Here is a 21,449-nt window from a genome sequence, read left to right as displayed (position 1 = left end):
ATTGTAAGTTGCTTTGTGTAGCTCATGCATATCCAGGCATATTGCATAACATCTGTGGAACTGGCACAGTTTGGGCATATCTGGGCATCCTTAGACTGGATGGATGCTGCCTGGAAAGGATATAAAAACATTCACATGCACAAAATGCTACTCATTTTGTGGATATCAGTTTCCATCAGGGTGAAATGTAAAACTAGTTACTATCGGTTCTGTGGGCGTGGCTTGGGGGGTAATGTGACTGGGTGGGTGTGGCCAACTTTTTTTTTTACTTTTAAAAGCATTTTTTATACAACCTCTTCAGCCGAAGAGGTAAAAAATGCCTTTAAAAGCCTGTGATGATCAGGCAACTCAGCTGGGATCTCCAGAGGAGCCTTTTAAAAGATTTTTCTACAACTTCTTCGGCCGAAGAGGATGTAAAAAAAATGCTTTTAAAAGGTTCTGACAATCTCAGCTGAGCCGCGTGATCATCAGAGTTTTTTTAAAAAAAACTTTTAAAAGCATTTTTTCAGCCGAAGAAAAAATGCTTTTAAAAGTTTAAAAAAAAAAACCTCTGATGATCGCACGGCTCAGCTGGGGCCGGGGGGAGGGCAGGGATTTTTGCTACCGGTTCTCCAAACCACCCGCTGCCATCACTACCAGATCAGGAGATCCGGTCCAAACCGGGAGCATTTCACCCCTGGTTTCCATGTGTTTTGATGTGATTGTTTCAAGACGTAGCATTGTCTATGTACATGTAATTTACATAACATAATAAGTAACAAGTAAACCAGTTATAGATGGTTCGTGACAGTGTTGGAACAGCCACATTCTGCTACATTTGTGGTAACTACAATCCTCAAAGACCAACCATGATGGAGTTTGTTAAAAAAAACATATGAACTGTACCTTGTAAGATTGGTAATCAAGACAAGGCCTGGGCTCCTCAGAGTTGCTATGCAAAATGTGCTGTTCATCTTAGAGCTCAGCTCAAAGGAACTCAGAAATCAATGCCATTTGCCTTCCTGATCATAGCTGAATGATCACATGACAGACTGCTTTTTTTCTTTCTGACTAATGTTGCTGGTTTCTCTGCTAAAAGTGAGAAATCTATTAATTACCCCAATCCACCTTCAGCCATAAGACCAATGCTACATGACGACAATCTGCCAGTACCGAAGCCTTCAAAGAAATGCATAAGAGCACAAACGTGCCTACCATTCCTGTCCTATTGTTCTTTTCATACATATATATATATGTGTGTGTGTGTGTGTGATTTCTGAGGTTTTCGTGGGTGTTTGTATGTAGGTCTTTGGTTATTCGGGTTTTCTCCCGCGTAAAATTGGCCAGAAGCACGAAGCTGAAGCCTGAAGATGACGAATGAGACTTCGTCGAAACGTCACCAAGACACTTCCAATTTTACGCGGGAGAAAACCCGAATAACCAAAGACCTACATATATATATATATGTTTATACTTCCTTGTTTCTCCTCATATATATGTTTATATATTATATAAACTTTTTGTGTGATGCTTGTGTATATTGTTATGACAAAATTAAATAAATAAATAAATAAATAAAATGGAGCTTAGACAAAATAGACGAAGATTCTGCAATGCACCAGCCAGGCACGGATTGTGACAAGGATCTGGATTTTGAACTCTGTCTGGTAAGCCTCCTCTCACAACACAATCAGGTGCAATCAGTAATGAATGTGGTGCAAAGTTTCCCCAGGACATTGCCACAATGGAAAATCAGTATCCGGGCATTTGGAATCCGTCAGTGCATCCATCCATCAATGCTAGATGACTATTGTTGGACATCGCAGCGAGATGCATGGGACAGTAAGCAGAGAATGAAAATCAGCAGCAAAACACTTCTGGCCAGGTTGAACTCATCCAGAAACGTTATGCGATTAAACACATTATAGTTACTAAATGTTCATTTCATATTGCTCAAGATTCCTACCTCATACAGTCATTCTTAAATTGTATTTGTGTTCAGTTTGAAGGATCTATAACAATCACCAAAATTTTCAGTAAGCAAAATTTGAAGAAAAAAAATTGTTGTCCAGTGTTATCAGTTGCATGCACTGATAATTTCTGAACAGATCTGTTTAAAATAGAATTTAGGAATGGAGCAAAGGCTCAAGGCGGGGGTGGAATGAATCTACAGAACTGAGAAATCTCTATTTATTTGTTTATTTATTGATTTATTATATCCCACGTTTATTATTTTTTTATAAACAACTCGAGATGGTGAATGTATCTAATACACTTTCTTCCTCTCATTTTCCAAACCCTGTGAGATGAGCTGACCTGAGAGAGAATCACTGGTCTAAGGTAACCATCCTGCTTTTATAGCTAAACGACACTAGAATTCACAGTCTCCCAGTTTCTAGCTTGGTGCCCTAACCACTAAATCAACCTGGTTCTCTTAAACAGTTTTGCCACAGGGGTAAAATCCGACCGGTTGGGACCGGTTCGAACAAACCGGTAGGGACAATTAACATCGGTTTGCTGAACCAGGAGCAATCACCCCTGGTTGACTCCGCCCATAGTTGCCCATGGTCACCCACTCAAATTCACCTCTTCCAGCTCGCTCACCGCTTCCAGCTGCTCGGCCCATCTACCCCCACCCTGTATAGGTTCCCTTCGCCACACAGCCCACTACTTGCCTCACCAATCGCCTTGCCCACTCAGCTCACCAAAAGTAAACAATGCATGCTGCCCACTTGCCCTTTGCCTTGGATCAGGGCCCGGGGTCCAGGGACACATCATTCCCTGAGGCCCCGGAACCGCCATCCACTTGCTTCCTGCCTCAACCAGGGGAGGGAATGCACCATTCCCCGGCTCCGGCCTTGCCCTGGAGCTGCCGCCCACTCGCCTCCTTACCTTCCTCCTGTGGTTGGCTGCCAGGGAAGGCAAATCAGGACTGAGCCATTGCCACTGGGCTGCCTCCCAGCCCACATCTTGCCCCTCCCCCTCACTTTTTATGAGATGCCTGCAGCTGCAGCCTCTTTTTTTTCATGTGCATAGAGGTGTTTCTTATGCCGAAAGATGCAGCGGCTGTAGGCTTCTTGCAGCAAAAGTTACCAGAGCTGCTCCTCTTCTTGAATGTGCCACTGCCATCGCTGTCCTGGCCATGCACTGGCCATGCACGTGCACACCATTTATTTATTCATTCATCATTCAGCAGCAGCAGCAGCAGCAGCAGCAGCAGGCAATGGTGTGTGCGGCCAGCACACGGAACAGGGCGGTGATGGTGGTGGCATGTTCAAGAAGGGGAGCAGCTCAAGTAACTTTTGCTGCAAGAAGCCTGCAGCCGCTTCATCTTTTGGCATAAGAATTGCCTCCAGACGCACTGAAAAAAAGAGGCTGCGGCTGCAGGCATCTCGCGACAAAAGAAAATAGGCAGAATAGAAATTTAAAAAAATCTCCTACTGGGTTCTGTGGGCATGGCTTGGGGGTCATGTGACTAAGTGGGTCTGGCTGTGGCCCCACCAAGCCACAGCCACAGAACCAGTAGGATTTTTTTTTATTTCACCACTGCTTTGCCAAAAGTACTTTTTGATTCTCTTGTCATTATTGTCAAAACAATTGCACCCAATGTTTAGCATTTATTTGCTGCCAGTGCCAACTCATGAAGGGTGGTATAGTTCAACATGTTTGGATGACACAGGCTGGGAAGGATTGACAGGTAGTATCATTAATAATTCCAGGATAGTTGTGGTGCAATTAGAGATAAACCATCTCATAAACGTTTTCTATGAGGAATTTGCACATTGCTGAGCATAGTAATGATTGAGAAGTGTTCAAATTCCACACCTAGAATGTTCAAGTCTTCATTTTTGTTCAGAAATAATCTATACAGTAATTTAAATAACTATCTGAATTTTCTTTATCCCCCATGAATTCAGTGGAGTAGGAAAAAGAACTTCAAAAAGGAAATTCAGGACTATAAAATACATTTTACAATACTACGTCCACACTGGTATAAATGACAATCCAATTACATCCAAATCACCCATGTATATTTTCAAACTCAGATCACACAACCCACAGTTCAACTATGAGATCTAGCAATGATAAGAGGAGTAAAATGTTATTTAAATGTAGTAATGGATTCATTCCCAAAGGGTGAATCTATTCTGCAAAATTCTGCCCATTTAGTGAAAAAGTAAAAAAAAAAGAAGAAGAAGAAGAAGAAGATTGTATTGTAAATCAATCAGTCTGACTGAGTAACATCTCTATGACAGTATGCATTTGCCACTGGTCTGCCTTCCAATAATTATCCGCTTTAGTGCAGGGGTGGGCGATTAATTTTCCCAAGGGGCCACATGCAAAATTGGAACTATTGTGGAGGGTCAAATCAATAGGGCAGCCAGCACTGCAGTCTCTGTCACTGCTGCAGCCCCTATCACCATGGTCCAACCCCTGCCATCATCATCAACATCATCATCATCATCATCATCATCGAGTTGGAAGGGACCTTGGAGGTTTTCTAGTCCAACCCCCTGCCCAGGCAGGGAACCCTACACCACTTCAGACAAATGGTTATCCAACATTTTCTTAAAAATTTCCAGTGTTGGAGCATTCACAACTTCTGCAGGCAAGTTGTTCCACTCATTAATTGTTCTAACTGTCAGGAAATTTCTCCTTAGTTCTGAGTTGCTTCTCTCCTTGATTAGTTTCCACCCATTGCTTCTTGTTCTGCCCTCAGGTGCTTTGGAAAATAGTTTGACTCCCTCTTCTTTGTGGCAACCCCTGAGATATTGGAACACTGATATCATGTCTCCCCTAATCCTTCTTTTCATTAAAACTAGACATACCCAGTTCCTGCAACCATTCTTTATATGTTTTAGCCTCCAGTCCCCTAATCATCTTTGTAGCTCTTCTCTGCACTCTTTCTAGAGTCTCAACATCTTTTTTACATCGTGGCGACCAAAACTGAGTGCAGTATTCCAAGTGTGGCCTTACCAAGGCATTATAAAGTGGTATTAACACTTCACGTGTTCTTTATTCTATCCCTCTGTTTATGCAGCCCAGAACTGTGTTGGCTTTTTTGGCAGCTACTGCATATTGCTGGCCCATGAGATGCACAGGAACAGCCAAAAAGCCAGATGTATCCCATGGGCCATAAAATGCCTAAGTCTACTTTAGTGAAAGATGGGGCTTCTGAGGGTTTGATGAAAAAGTCAAGATGGCGGCTATGACAATGTCATCAAAGCTCCATGTGCTTTTATGTGGTACTTCTTATGTCAATTTAAAGTGTACAAAGGCTATGGTAAAATATCAACAATAGCAAAAAAAAATAACCAGTTTCACAGCCAAAAGCCTTTAATAGCATTTTATAGGAGATAAGGCCTCTCTTTCAGGAATTCTGTAGTTTCCTTCTGTGCATGTCTGGCTCAAACTTCAATTGTGAGAAGAAAAATAATTCCACGAAAACATTGCTCTTTGTTCTAGCACCTATTAACTTATGAGGCAAACTTTCATGGCAAAATATTCCTGAGTACTTAGAGACTTCTCTCAGCAGAACATAAAATAATCTTAAAGTATAATAATTAATTTTTTTGTGTGCATTTTGAGGTAAGAAAAGAACACAATAGGCAGTTACTACTTGCAAAACAAAATCAATGGCTGCTCAAAATGTTGAGTGTGGCAGCAATGACTAGAGAGTCAAGAAAGGAAGCTACAGATCCAAGAAGCATTTTCCTTTTACATATGTGAGGATATGGATCACCTGTGAAGTCAGGGAACATTTTCAATATGAATCCAAACAGTTTATATGCCATCTTTCTTAAACAAAGAATGTCAACTCAGATTCAAAGATCTGCTTTTTGAAATTTGCCTTCTCACTCTAACCTCTCTGAAGCTCTGAAAAAAAGTACATCAAGTAACAAAGGATTCAATTCTTTCTGTTGAAAAATGCAGACCGATGCAGAACCTCCTCATCAAAGTTTTCTTCTGTCATTCATTCATTCATTTCACATTTAACATTTAAGAAAGTTTATACAAGTGAACAGGGTGATTCACAAAAATGTGAAATAGGGGAATTGAGAGTGTGATTAAGTGTGGAGAGACTAGAGATTATAATTTAGGAATTATTTTAGATTATGATTGTTAGTTTTGATACCCTGCATTTTGTTCTGGGAAGTCGGGGTGGGGGCGGGGGTATGGGGAGGGAATTGGGGGTTGAGGCTAGAGATGGAGTGATGGTGAATGTACAGGGATTATTGAAGATGTATAAATATAATTAATGTAGGGTCGGGTCTGCCCAGTTACCATTTTAGAACGGTGGGGAGGGAGAAAAGAGAGAGTAGGAGGTAGGAAAGAGGAGAAGAGGAAGGAAGAGGGGTAGAAGAGGGAGAAGGAAGGTGGAGGGTGGAGGGAGGAGGGAGGAGAGGATGTAGATAAGAGAAGGAGAGGAAGGTTTGGATAGTAAAAGAAGGTAGAAGAGGGGAGTGTTAAAAAGGGGGGTGGTGACTGGGCAGGCCTGACTAAATGTATATAACTGTACATTGAGTGAATTGTTTGACATGATTGTAAAAATAAAACTTTTTTACTAAAAAAAATAAATGCTGTGAAATAAATTGGCCAAAGTACAGAAGGGGACAAGCAGGTAGGGATAGTGAAGAAAGGAGAGGCTGCATTCTTAAGTCTTCTGATTTAAAACTTTGCCAAAAACTATACTAAGCTATTTGATTAAAATCTCTATGTTTATACTAGTCAAGCCAAATGTCTGAGAGATGTCAGAAAAAAGGTCTGATTAGACTGCTTGAATTTCTGCGGTGGCTTTCACACATCCCTTACTTCTGCCAAAAAAGAAATTATAATAAAATCTGGAGTCTCTCTTCAGTTAATAAAACTCTGAGCAATGTTGTGGATAATAAAAAGAGAGTCGGATTCTGCCTTATAATGGAAGGTAACAAAGCTGCCGCTTCAGAAACTGGGCTAGGATCAAGAAAATATTCCCAGCCTCTCAGTCCACTTCCCCATAGATCAGCAGTCATGTCTCTGCAGCATCTGCAGGGCCTCTCTGTGGAGCAAGAGATAAGACAGAGATTCAGCTCTCTGACTGGCTTCCATCTCTAATGCATTGCTCTGCAAAGTGTTGAAAACAAAGTGGACACTGTCAGGCTCCTCTTCTCAGTCCCCATTTGGAGTAATGAGGAACAGGGTATTTTCTGGCTAAGCAATTTGTAACACCATTATTGTGCCACCTGCATTGTTTGCCAGTTTGCTATACTGTAAAGTATTAGAATTTGAAGCCCTTTATGTCATGGGTCCATGCTACCTAAGGAACTGTCAATAGGATCAGTCCGCCCCACTCATTCTGGCAGAAGGACCGTGCTGTAGACTCATCAGCCAAATAGTTTCAGCAGGAAAGGAGCCTTTCCTTCATGTAGCTCCTGCCCTTTGGAATATCTTGCCCCATGAGGTGAGATTTACCTGCACCTTCTTGGCCTTCTGAAAGAGCCTGAAACCTGGCTCTGCCATCTAGCTTGGTCTAGGGAGGTGGTTATCAGATTAGGAGAAGATCCCATCCTGTTTATCCAATCTTTTGCTAACTTTTAATATTTTAATATTAATGCCTAATGTTTTTAACTTTCTAATTGTTTTTTATAACATTGTAAACCATCCAGAGTTGCTTGACAGTAACATGGACAGCATTTTAATAAATAAATAATAAGTACAATGATCATATGTCCTTTATCATAAAAGCTAATCCTTTATTTCATGAAACATGTCCATTAGATTTATTTAATAGTTTAAATTGTTGGTTTTAATTGTATATATCTTGTGCTTTAGTTTTGGCTGTACACCGCCCTGAGTCCTTTGGGAGAAGGGCGGTATAAAAATTTAATAAATAAATAAAATTATCTTGGTTTTGCTCTTAAATTTTCCTTGGTATAACAAAATTGTCAATATAAACTCTTTTTTTGTCCTTATGAAATTCTTTGTGTTATGCCCCCTTTACAGGTTTGTCCTCTATTTTTTTTCCAAGAAAACATGGTCGCTTTATGGATAAGTCATACAGCAGACAATATGCTTCAGCACAGAAGCTGAGCATAGACCTGGTAGGTTTTTATTTTATTTTATTTTATTTTATTTTATTTATTTATTTATTTATTTATTTATTTATTTATTTATTTTGTCACAACAGTATATATAAGCATAAGCATGAAATAACTATACAACATATAAGCATATATATAAGTATAAGCACTAAATAATTACACGAGTTGGATACAATCAAGGGGAACATTAGGACAGGAATGGTAGGCACGCTGGTGCTCTTATGCACGCCCCTTACAGACTTCTTAGGAATGGGGTGAGATCAATAGTAGATAGTCTTTGGTTAAAGCTTTGGGGATTTTGGGAAGAGACCACAGAGTCAGGTAGTGCATTCCAGGTATTAACAACTCTGTTACTGAAGTCATATTTTCTGCAATCAAGATTGGAGCAGTTCACATTAAGCTTAAATCTATTGTGTGCTCGTGTATTGTTGCGATTGAAGCTGAAGTAATCTTCAACAGGAAGGACATTGTAACCGATTATTCTATGAGTTAAACTCAGGTCATGCCGAAGGCGGCGGAGTTCTAAATTTTCTAAGCCCAGGATTTCAAGTCTGGTGGCATAAGGTTTTTTGTTGTATTCAGAGGAGTGGAGAACTCTTTTTGTTAAATATTTCTGGACACGCTCAATTATATTAATGTCAGAAATGAGGTGTGGGTTCCAGACAGGCGAGCTGTATTCAAGAATTGGTCTTGCAAATGTTTTGTGTGCTCTGGTTAGTAGTGTAATATTTCTGGAGAAGAAGCTGAGCAAGATTAAGTTTACAACTCTTAAAGCCCTTTTTGCGATGTAGTTGCAGTGGGCTTTGGCACTTAAATCATTTTATATGAAAACTCCAAGGTCTTTAACAGGGTCAGGGTCATCTTCAAGGTAATGTCCATCAAGCTTGTATTTAGTGTTCTGATTCTTTTTTCAAATGTATAAGACAGAGCATTTGCTGGTTGAGATTTGGAGTTGCCAAATTTTTTTATCTTTGTTTTGGTTTTTGTTTCTACTTGCTTCGGTGTATGGGATAGTTTATGTCTGTATACAGAGGAAAGTAATGAGTGTGTTAGACATAAGTCAGAAGAGAGAAGAAACAATTATACTTCTTTTCCAGTGAGAACTCCACAAAAATAATCTTAAATATCCCAGGAAAGTACAATAAGGAAATGATGCACAAAATTGCAATAGCAAGCCGTGATTCCACAAACCAATTTATACATTCTAAGCCTTCAGTTTCAGACTAATCCCATACCAATATATGCATGGGCTTGCCCACTTTAGAGGTAGAGGAAAATGTTCTCCCTATGGTCACCCCTTCCTGTTTTGGAGCTGGTAATTTTCATGTGTGATCTTGTAAGACAGTTTACAAAAAAAGTACTCTTTGTTATATCTGCCATGTAGAAGTCACCAGAAAACTGAACCCATGTCTACCTAATTTGTCTTGGGGGTTTTAAGTCAATATTTATTGGGAATTGTTCCTATTTGGGGGGTATTTCTTTGCAATAGATATTTCTTCGCAAAATATATATTTTTGTGAAAATAATCGAATTGGAATCACCATTGAAACATAAACAATAATAGACTTGTGTTTAATAAAATGCTATATTAAATGACGGGAAACAAGGAGAGGATCAATTTTTATTACTCTATGATTTCTGCCAATCATTACAATAATAAATTGAGGCATTCTCACATAACATATTGTAATTGTATTTATTTTTTCTTTCCTGTCACTCGTCATGCATACATGTACAGAAGCAATAATCAATCTATTTAAGATATTAGTTGCTATCAGCAACTAATTAAGTTGCTGATTAAGCACCACAGCACTTAACCCTGAACTAAGTCAACAAGAATTGAAATTATTTATGCAACAAACAATGAAGTATTAACTCATTGCAGTAGTAAGTTTTACTCTTGCATTCCTATGCCGACTTTGGCATGAATCAGTTCAGGGTATCTTCAAAATAGTATAGATATTCTTTTAAAACTATGAATCACACAATCAGTTTGGCAAATACAAGTTTTCAGATTAAGAGTTTTGGAATTGCTTTTTCAAAGGAAATTTAAATCCCAAACTCTCAGCTCTGTTGAATCACAGAAGTCAGCTCTGCAAAGCTGGATGGAGGGAAGAGAAAAGCAATATCCATCATAGGGGAAAGGTTTGTCTCAGATTTTGTCAAAAGACAAACCAAAAGTTTTCAGATTTAAGGTGTTGGTTATGACCTTTAAAGCGCTCCATGGCTTAGGGCCCGGGTACTTACGGGACCGCCTGCTGTTACCACACGCCTCCCACAGACCCGTACGCTCCCATAGAGAGGGACTTCTCAGGGTGCCGTCCGCCAAACAATGTCGGCTGGCGGCCCCCAGGGGAAGGGCCTTCTCTGTGGGGGCTCCCACACTCTGGAACGAGCTTCCCCCGGGTTTACGCCAAATACCTGACCTTCGGACATTTCGTCGCGAACTCAAGACCCATCTTTTTATCCGCGCGGGGCTGGCTTAAATTGGGATTTTAATGTTAAATTTATTAATTTTAAACGGGGTCTTAGCATGGTAAATTTTAATCACTGGGCTAATTTAAATAAGTTTTTTAAATCGTATTTTAAACTTGTATATTGTATTGTCGGTTTTATTATGCCTGTACACCGCCCTGAGTCCTTCGGGAGAAGGGCGGTATAAAAATCAAATAAAATAAATAAAATAAATAAATAATAAATAGATTGAGCAAAACTCTGGTGTTTTGCTGAAAGCTGAAATAACTCTGCTGAAATTCCTCACTGAAGAAAGATGGATCATTATAGGGCTACTGAATTTTGCTGAAAGCAATTTCAAGGCAAATTTAGACAGCATATATTAGTACAGGGTTTTTTCAAGAACAGTAAAGTTTTCATAAAAATAGTATATTCTCCATTTTGAAGAAAAGCAAATTCTTCAATCACTTGAATTGAGTGATAAGATGCAAATAATTTCAGTGAAAAATACAAAATGAAGAAAAACAGCGTAGTACTGTTTTCTACAATATAGAGCTTGCTTCTTCAAATAACCTGGTTGTTTCTTGAAAAGTTTCCTTCTCAACAGGACAATTCACTATGGTAGCTGTGGGATTCTGAATGCTGAAATCTGCAAAGGTAATTGCCCTTGTTGAGAAATACTCTTCTACAAGGGTATCAACATGTATTGTTACTACAATACTTCAAGCTGAATGGATGAATTTTTGACTTGTAGGCTTAATCATCAAAAATATATTTCAGTATTAATCATAATTTAAAAGTTCTAGGGGTTTCTGGAAGAAGAAATGGAAGACTTAAGATGACTCCAAAAAAAGGCAAGGAGAGGACTTGAGATTGCCCACAAGTGCTCCGGGTATCTGCTTCTCACAAGGTGACCCACAAAATAGGGTCTCCAGTGGATTTAAAGCTCTGGAAAACAAGAAAAAAATGCAGAAAACATTCTATATTCTGATAACTGTGGATTCAAAAGATGGTTTACATTGGATGCACTGCCATTCTGCATTTTTAGGCAATCCAAATTCCTTCTGTGATGGTTTAAAATGTGATTAACCATTAACTGAGCTAAACTAAAAATGGTGTATGAACTAAATAAATACCCTATTTCCTTAAGTATGTATATAAACGAGAGAGATAGAGATAGAAAGTAGTTTAAAGTGGGGATATCCCAGAATATACTGTAAGCTTATCATATAAATAAGGAAAAATACTATGCATATGTCCCAGCAAGTTCCCAGGATGTCCTATTTTTGGTCAAAAGTTCATGAACTTAATACAGTCTACAAATGAAAGATTGTTGTCACTCCAGATACTGTGGCTGTTAAGGGTCAAAAAAATGGTTTGAATCTATTTTTCCCCCAATATTGTTGTTCGGCTAGAATTTGCTGGTCTTTAATCATTATATATAAAATAAAGGTCAAGTGGAAGGAGACTTCATTGATTTTTGGTGTCCCTTTCCTGTTCTCAGCGTGTTAAGATTTGCAAAAGTGGAGAATAATGGAAGACAGATCGCCAAGTGGAAATGAAGTACAAACTGTACTATATCAAATTATCCCAAGGAAGAAAATACCTTGTTGGCTCAGGAGATCAAGATTTTTGGACTGCTTCAAAAAAAATTAACCCAAGTACGTCATGCTACTGTTTTACCCACCGAATGAGAAGAAGGAGCTGGATGTATTCTTTTGGACCTTACTGACGCAAACAAATGAAATTGGCAACATCACTTCTAACATATGAAAAAGATTTCCTGCACCTACTGATGTTTTGGAAGCCTCTTCAAAGACAAGTGCTCCTGTTGTCATGCATCAGACTATAAGACGATAGTGGAGTGTTGATCTCACAGCAAACGCTGCAATCACTGAATTCATAGGAGGAAGTCGGTAGACTGAAACTGACATCTGTTGCTAGGCAGGATTAATTAGGTATTACTTTAAATGATTAATCCTGGCTCATTCCCATATGAACAGTTGGTAAATGCTCTGTTTTAATCAGAGATTTTGAAGATAAAGATTTTCTGCTACAACCCAGGCAGGTTACTAAAACCTTTATTAGTGGCATTCATGCTCTTATCTGTTTAATCATCCTATATTAGCTTACAAGTTCTGTTAACTCTGCCACATTCACCCAAAGGAGCAAATTCATTCTGAGAAAGATTAATTTTTCGGGGTGGGGGTGGAATCATATGCTGAAATTTTTATTACGGATTTGCTTCTGTGTTGTTGTCTTATTGGTGTCTGCAAATTTAAGTTTAACACTTATTCAGAAGGGCTTGATTTTTAGTAGTATGCCAAGATCAAAATCATTTTTCATCACCTGTTTTCTAAACTAGAGAGTGGTAGACATATCAGCCACTTTATTTCAACTTTCCTTTGAAATGCCTGGCTTGTTCATTCTTATTAGTGCTTGTCCCTTTTAAGATTCAGCATTGGAATTCTCCCCGTAACTAGAGAACTGAGGCTGATATTTCTTTCTTCTAGAATTACCTTTCTTTGGGACTTCTGGAGAAAAACAACAACTGCCAATAGGCCAGTGCCTCTCAAAATGACTTTTTCTTCCATTGCTAAATATTGGCTTACCTTGTGCTTTAAATCTCAGAGGAGCCCCTAGGGTACGGTCCAATAATATGGAAATTTATTTAACTTTAAACAACAGTTAGAAGGCAAATGATTAATCAACTAAAATCATTTCACCAGTTGACAATACTAATTATAATGCAATTTGTACTTACATTATCATGGTATCACTGCTGAATACATTATTACAGTCTAGACACTGAAACTATTTTCAAACAAGAAATAACTGAAGCAAATGTTGCATGTAGAAGCAAGCTATGTTAGGAATAAGGTGGCCGTATTCCAGATTCAATCAAGATACGAAAAAGACATTAAAACATGGGGTGTAAATAAAGAACGAACAGCATTTGATAAAATTCTAATGGGGACGGATGAAAAATTGTTTTTAAAAATATGTAACTATTTAAACTGTAACTATAGTTTAAATAATTATATATTTTATGAACTATAAAATGGAGGAAGAAATAGTTATAGAAACAATGATTGTCTGGGCAAAGAATTTCAGATATAATATTGAATTAGAAAAATGGTTAAGACTTTGGGACAGAAATTATAAATTGACTATGGCCTCGGCCTACAAAGAAAACCTCTATAAAATGTTTTACAGCTGGCATTTACCACCTGCAAGATTGGCAAAAATGTTCAGCAATTTGTCTGCCAAATGCTGGAAATGCAACAAGACTCCAGGCACCTACTATCACATGTGGTGGACATGCAGTAAAGAAGAAAATACTGGGAGAAAATACATAACTGGTTGGAAATGATAACTGAGCAAGTGTTTAAGCCAGAAACATGCCTTTTAGGTATATTATAGGAAAATGATGATAAAACAACCATATCTAATGTTACATATACTGATGGCAGCAAGGTTTATATATGCTAAATATTGGGAAAATGTGAACATCACACTGTGCTAAAATGGATAGACTAACTTTAAAAATTAAAGATAAAGAAGACTCAGAATATTATCAGACAGGAGGTAGAAATGAGAGAAAGTAAGAATATGAATGTTAATATTTGTTAGTATGGAAAATAAATATGTATAACTATAGTAAAGGATAAAAATGTAAATAAGCTAATGTAAGAAGAAATTTAGTTTAAGTTTTTTGGTTATACTATTATAATTACTGTTATTATATTATTCTTATTGTTATTAGTTTGTGTGTTAAGATTTATTATCAACTTTTTGCCCTATTTGTAAATATTATCTTGACAAGGCACTGATTTTCAAAAATGTTTATGAATAAAAATTTTTTTAAAAAAGAAGTATGGACACAAATGTGGCAAGTACAAAGGCCATCTTTAATGTTATAGGTAACCCCAAATGATCTGATACCATATTAGGGAAGGAGCTTAGTTACTCTTTTGATTGTACATACAAATTCACCATGGCATATTATCACCATAGAAAAATATGCACTATTCTTTCTTTTCTCCAGCACAACATAGTCAGTCTTTTATTTTTTCCTTACAATGTTCCTTTTTGTTTACTCCATTGTGCAATGTGTGGGTGAGAAAATGTCCAATTTACAGGATTTTTCTCTAGCAAGATCAATTTTCTCCAAATTCATGTTGAAATTTCACTTTAGGCAAAATGTAATAGCAATGCTAGAACTCATGTCTTGCTTGGAATGCATTTCCCCATGAATGACAGAAGAAAAGGGTACTTAGGTTTAGTCAATGTCATCATCTCAAAACATAGTTCTTTCTACAAAACCTAGGTTTATTAAAAAAAAAAAAAAAAAACTATCGGAAGGAAGAGTTCTCATTTTGTTCTCTGTACAGCATATTAGCCTCTTTCAAAGAAGATAGCAGTGAAAAGCATCGCAAATGAGTTTGTATGCATTATTTGCATATGGAGAGATCAGCTTTCTTTAGGAAAGTATATTAGAAGCCATTATTATATTTTAGTATTTTTATTCCTTTATTTTCAATCAATTTATGCGTCTATCCGCCCTGGCACCTGCAGACACATGATTGCATTTTGGGTGCTCAGCAACCAGCCTACATTTACAGCCATTTGTAGTTTCCCATAATCGCATGATTTTGATTTATGATATATTTTTGCTGGAAAGCAACATTTCCTTCCAGCGTCCAGCAAAAATTGTCCATTGGATAAATGGTTTTGCTTAATGACCACTGCATTCATTTAACAACTGCAGTGACTCACTTAATGACCCCCTAAAAAAACCCATAAAATAGGACCTGATCATGTGGTGACCTGCATGACTTATGACCGCAATTCTGGGTTCAAGTCATAAATTAAGGACTACCTCTTAAAAAAAAGAGTATCATGGATGAGTCAAATAAAATAGGTGTCAAGGTTCCAGAAAAACCTCTTCTGCATAGAAAAAAACTCAGAAGCCATTGTTTTCCAGAGTTCTTTACTAGCATGAGGAAACTGGCACACGATGAGTGAAATTCCAAAACTGAATTTCCGGATTCTTTTCCCCAGTTATACAAACCCCAAGAGTCCCACCCCCCTGACCCCTTTGATGGTCACATGGTCCCACGTTCTCCCAGTTCATTCGAATATCTTCTTGCCACTCTTCCTGCAGATGTGAACACCATCCGACCTTGACCGCTTGAAGAATGTTACCATACCCCTCAGCCCCCCTTCCTCCCCTCAGGGGAAAAATGTGGCAGCGTCTGGAACCCTAAAGTCTAATATGGTTTCCAGGCCTGACAATAGGTGCATAAAGTTTCTGGAAGCTGAGCTGACTTATCTTACTTGTGAATAGTGGGGAAAGGGTAAGTGTGGTAATGGTTTTCAGGGATTTGCTCTTAAATGTCAGTACTACTATCTTGAAAAACAAGAGAATGCTAAAAACTGCATAGTAGCGCAATATCTCCTGATAACATTAACCTACCCTACTTGAGTTTTGGTTATATTTTAACCCACTGTATTAATAACCGAAGCCTGATTTACTAATTTACCCAATTGCCTGACTTTGCACGCTTTAAGTTACAAATGATTCTCACTGACAGGGTCCTCACAACAATCTGAAGTACAAAGTAACCAATCACATTTCAGCCTATCCTGCTGTGTAAAACAGCCACTGACTGTCCTCCATTTTGCAACATTTCAGGTAAATACGTTGTTTTAGTTCAGAGGTGTCCAAACTTGGCAACTTTAAGACTTGTGGACTTCAACTCCCAGAATTCTGGGACTCTCTCAGAATTCAGCAAAGCTGGCTGAGGAATTCTGGGAGTTGAAGTCCACAAGTCTTAAAGTTGCCAAGTTTGGACACCCCTGTTTTAGTCCTTACTGGAAATAGGAAGATTCAGTCTGGGGACTCTTTGCCTGATACGTGTTACTAAATGCTAGAAATTTTATATAAGAATTTGTGAAAGCTGCAAATATCATGGTGATAAAGACTCTTTTATGGTGCAGAGGAGGGAATTGCAACTTATGAGACAGCAGTAAGAAAAGAAAAAGCTCCTGAAATTCTTTTTCCACACCATGATTAAAAGAACAGAAGGCTTTTCTTTCTCTATGTCATTGGTGGGTTGCCTCGGTTCAAACCAGTTCTTGCGAACCCGTAGTAAAACTGGGGGGAGGCTCGGCCCACTGACCCTGACGTCATTAGGAAGCTTCTGCGCATGCCGCTGCGAACCAGTAGTAAAGGTAAGTAGAACCCACCCCTGCTCTGTGTTCTTGTGTTTTCCTCTGCTCACAAGCAATTGGAAGACAGATTTTATTGATAAACGTATTTCACTCAGAAGCTCAGAATTCTGGCAATGCAGAATTACATAGTAACAGAATCAAAGGGTGCCGATAGAAAGGAAATTTTCCAGTCTTCTGAAAACCTGGAGTTGAATTTAGAAGCCGAAATGGATTTTGCTGGTGTGGCTCCAGCCCCGCCCCGCCCCGTCCCCAGGCCTGGCCCCCTGCCAGAAAGTGACTCAGAGAGTGAGGGGGAAGGGCCATCGGGGCTCCTCTCTGCAGGGCCGGCCTCTCTGGCTCAGCTCCAGGAGCCAGAGGCAGGCCAGGTGGAGGAGGTGATGAGGCCTCTGTCTCCTGTATCTCCCCCCACCCAGGCAACGCTTCCAGACCCAGCTGTGGACAATCAGTCCTGGTTAGATCCCCAGTTTTGTAGACAAGAGAGGCAGGAACAACGGAAGAAAGGGTGGAGCAGGCCTACAAAGTGCTGAGTCACGGAGCCACACCTCACAGGGTATAAAAGCAGGAGAGGCTGCTCAACTACTTCATGACGGACAAACCAAACTGACTGGAGAAAACTTGAGCTGAACTATTTGACTGAGCATTTGGCTTGGATTGCTGTTTTGTTCTTGACTTTCTGGTTGCTCCTGTAACAAGCTTCTGACACGCCGGCATCAAGGAAGATAAAGAAAACCTTGGCATACACTCGCTGGTTTGCTGCCAGAGCTGATAGCTGCTGTGGACTAAATTGCCGGCTAATTGAATCAGTTCATGTGCCTCCTGGACTGAAGTGGGGGGACAGAACAGCTGGCCACTCAAGTCACATGCAAAGATCTAGCCAAACTTTTTGGGCATGTAAATTAACAATTATAGTAACTATTACAATTAATAGTATAATTAATATAATAGTGTGTTTGGTGGTTAAGGTGCAGCCTAGAAACCAGAAGATTTTGAGTTCTAATCCCACATTGGCCATGGAAGACATCTGGGTGACTTTGGGCCAGTCACTCTCTCTCAGCCCAAAAATCCTCATGGGATTTTTGTGAGGAAAATAGGAGGAGGGAGGAATATTTGTGTATTCACTGCTTTGAGCTATTTTGTTCTGACCTAGGCCTCCCCAAGAAGCACGAAGCAGAATCCTGGCTCTGACAAAACCCCTTTTATTAAACAAACAGTGAATTCCTCTCATTCACCTTCAGCAAAGTCTTTCAAGGGAGAATTTACAGTCACAGACCTTATTTGGCTTGGAGAGCTGCCAGGCTGATATCTTCAAAACTTGGCAAAGAGTCTTGGAGAGTCACAAACCAATTAGGCAAACTAATTGTCTCCTGCAAACTCCACTCCCCTTTCACTCCTCTTTTATTCCCTCTGGGAGGGGCCATTCATCATCTACCTGTGGCCTTACTCCCAAGTCGACCCTTGTTCTTTAGCTGTTCCCTTCATCTAGCAACTATGTGCATGCGTACACTGGGAACATGCTCCAGCTGTTCATCTGTCTTACTGATGTCTGACTCTGAAGGCAGCTGATAACTGGCATCTGGCCCTAGCCCACTCTCTGTCTCCAATGCAGAGCCCTCATCAGAGCCTTCCCCAGATTCCAGGATTGGCCCATGTTCCTCCCCAACCGCCTCACTGTTCGAGTCTGCTGCCAGCTTTGCTGGCCTCTGGTGGGCCACAACATATTTATAAATATAATAAAGATGGGATAAGAATGACTGCATGCACCCTCAGTCAAATTGCTTGTTTTCATTACTTTTTACTTTAATTCATTTGTCACTGTAGACCTTACAGGAAAGCAACATTGGACAGTGAATTTTCTGTTGGGACTGTTTTAAGAAGGAAACAATGTCTTGAATTAATGGCCTATTTAACTGGATGCAGGAGTGGGCTGTCTCCTGTGTAAAGCCTTAAGCTTGTGGAGTGCACGCTCTCAGGAGTAAAGTTGGGGTCTTATTTTCTTTGCTCTGAGAAGAGCAATCATTTCTGTTGCTAGACTTTAACTGCTAGTTAACTCGTAGCTTCTTTTTCCCTTTTTAAAAATTTCTATTTCTTATTCTTTTTAACTGTGGTTGGCCTCTTTTGAATATTCCACTGAGTTTAAAGGTGAGATGTATAACACTCCCCCCCCCAAAAAAATTATGAATTCTGACCAGCTTAGCAGACAAAGAGGTGATTCTATAATTTGTTCCTTACATATAACCTGAGTCAGAGTTCTGTTCTTCCTTCATGGCCTACTGTGTTTCTGCGAATCTCATATAGCCACACAATTAATCTAACAGAGTGGTGTCAATCTCAACTTCATTGAGGGCCACATCAGGTTTGGGTTTGACCTCAGGAGGCCAGGATGGGCATGGGCAGGTGGGCATGGCCTGCTTGATGTCACTAATGTCAGGGGTGCCTATGGAGGTCCGAATGCTCAGCCAGCAAAAACACGCTCCTGAGCTCTTTTTTTAGCTGTGACGGCCTACTAACCCTCTACCAGCAAAGACGGAGCTTGGGAGGGGCCATGTGCGGTCCTTCCGAGCTCCATTTTTGCTGGCAGAGACACCACAGGCTAGTCCTTCGCTGTTTCCAGGTTGGCCCCATTAGCCAGATCTAAGCACCCCATGGGCCATTCTGACCCACGGGCCTTGAGTTTGACACTTCTGATCTAGCACATTCAGAAAATTCAGATATGAGTATAGAAGTGCACACCTACTTAGCCTTTAGCCTATAGGCTGCTTTCCCTCCCCCAGTCCCATTTCTGTGGTCTGCAGAGCACAAACAGACAATGCTATTGATATTAATCAGTGCTATTTTATTTTATTTCATTTGTTTATTAAATTTATATAGCCAGCCATCTCATCAAGGGCAACTCTGGGTGGTACACGACAGTACACAAAACAGAAAATATAAAAACAGCAAATGCAAATATAAAAACTAAACTAATAAATATCATAAAAAACAAAAATTCAAACTATAGCTGAAGGTGAAATAGGCCTTAACAATGGAACCATCTATGGTAGGTAAGTCTGTTTCCATGGGAACACCATGCCTACTAACATAAACAAACCTTTAAGGGGCCTCTTATCAAAAGGGATGGAGCCACTCTAATTTCTGGGTGAGGATGTTCATAAAGATGGGTGTCATAGCAGAGAAGGCACATGTACTGGGACACCTCAAATTTAGATTGCCTAACTGGTGGTACCTGCAACATGCCTTCTCAGCCAGATCGAATGGGGTAAGCCAATGTAAGCAGGGAGAAATATCTTAGATAACTCTGTCCCATGCCATGAAGGATTTTAAAGATTAAAATCAGCATCTTGAACTGGACCCAGAAGCCAACTAGCAACCAGTGCAGCTTGTGGAGAAGAGGCATAACATGAACTCTTCTAGGAGGATACATAACTCCTGAAGCTTCTGAATACTCTTCAAGGACAGCCCCATGCAGACCACATTGCAGTAACCCAATCTGGAAGTTACTAGGTTATGAATGACTAAGCAGGGCCTGCTGATCCAGGAATGAGAGCAGATGGTGCACAAGATAAAGCTTTTCAAAGGCCCTCCTCATCCTGACTGTCATCTGCTCATCAAGCAGGAATCAGGAATCTAGGAGGATCTCCAGGTTGTGCACTTGATGTGTCTGGGGTGATGCAATCCAGCATCAAATATGGCATAGTTGTGGAATCACTGAGCTCCAAAACCTAAAGGCCCTCAGTCTTGCCAGGGTTCAGCTGAAACCTGTTGTCTCCCATCCAGACCCTCACAGTCTCCAGGCACCTATGTTTAGTAAACAATAAAAGGGGATTTTTCCACATTTTCCCCGAAAAGAGGCAAAATAAAAAGCTACTGCAACAATGCAACATGTAACCCAATTTTTAATTTATTTTGCCTTTTATTTCCTCCCAACTCAAAAACACATTAAAAAGGCCCAGAATATTTGATGTTGTTTTGCCAGTACTGCATCACCTAGGATCCTCAGAATAAAATCCTTAGCAGTTTTAGGAATGTCAATTCCTGATTCAGAGTGTAAGTAGACCCTGAGAGCAAGGCTATATAATTATCCCAACCCAGCCTGGGATCTTCAGATGCATTGGAACTACGGCTCCCAAAATTCCAGTTTCTTGCTCTTTTTCCTTTTGTCTTGGATTCTGTTAGTATACAGTGAGAGATTGGATGCCCTTACTGATAATCTCAAGGAGTTGTGACATGATCTTCAACCTTCATAAGATCGATATTGCCTGCATCATCCAGAGTGTTCAGTGGATCTTTTGCTAAGATTTTGATGCTTTTCCTTTTGCCTCTCATTTGTCTTCCACTAGTTTAATGAGAAAAATAATAATAATAACAGAATCACACTACTACTGCAACAGATTCCATTTTGAAATCTGTCTGTCTCCACCTGCACCACCCCCAATCTCTGTTATATGAATACCAAAAACAGCTAAGATATTGAAGTAATATTGCTGGAAATGCATCTTTTGTTTCAAAACAATAAAAATGTGTTTCAGTAAAGCAAGCATGAGTTGCTCACTAGGAAACACTATATTCCAGGGGTAGTCAACCTTTTTACACCTACTGCCCACTTTTGTATCTCTATTAATAGTAAAATTTTCTAACCGCCCACCGGTTCCATAGTAATGTGTCGTGTATCATCATCTGCACATGTCTCTCGTGCATCGT

Source organism: Ahaetulla prasina, chromosome 3 (assembly GCF_028640845.1).
Source record: "Ahaetulla prasina isolate Xishuangbanna chromosome 3, ASM2864084v1, whole genome shotgun sequence".
Taxonomy (NCBI): Eukaryota; Metazoa; Chordata; class Lepidosauria; order Squamata; family Colubridae; genus Ahaetulla; species Ahaetulla prasina.
The sequence above is the reverse complement of the archived record's forward strand: the minus strand, read 5'-3'. Positions refer to the sequence as shown.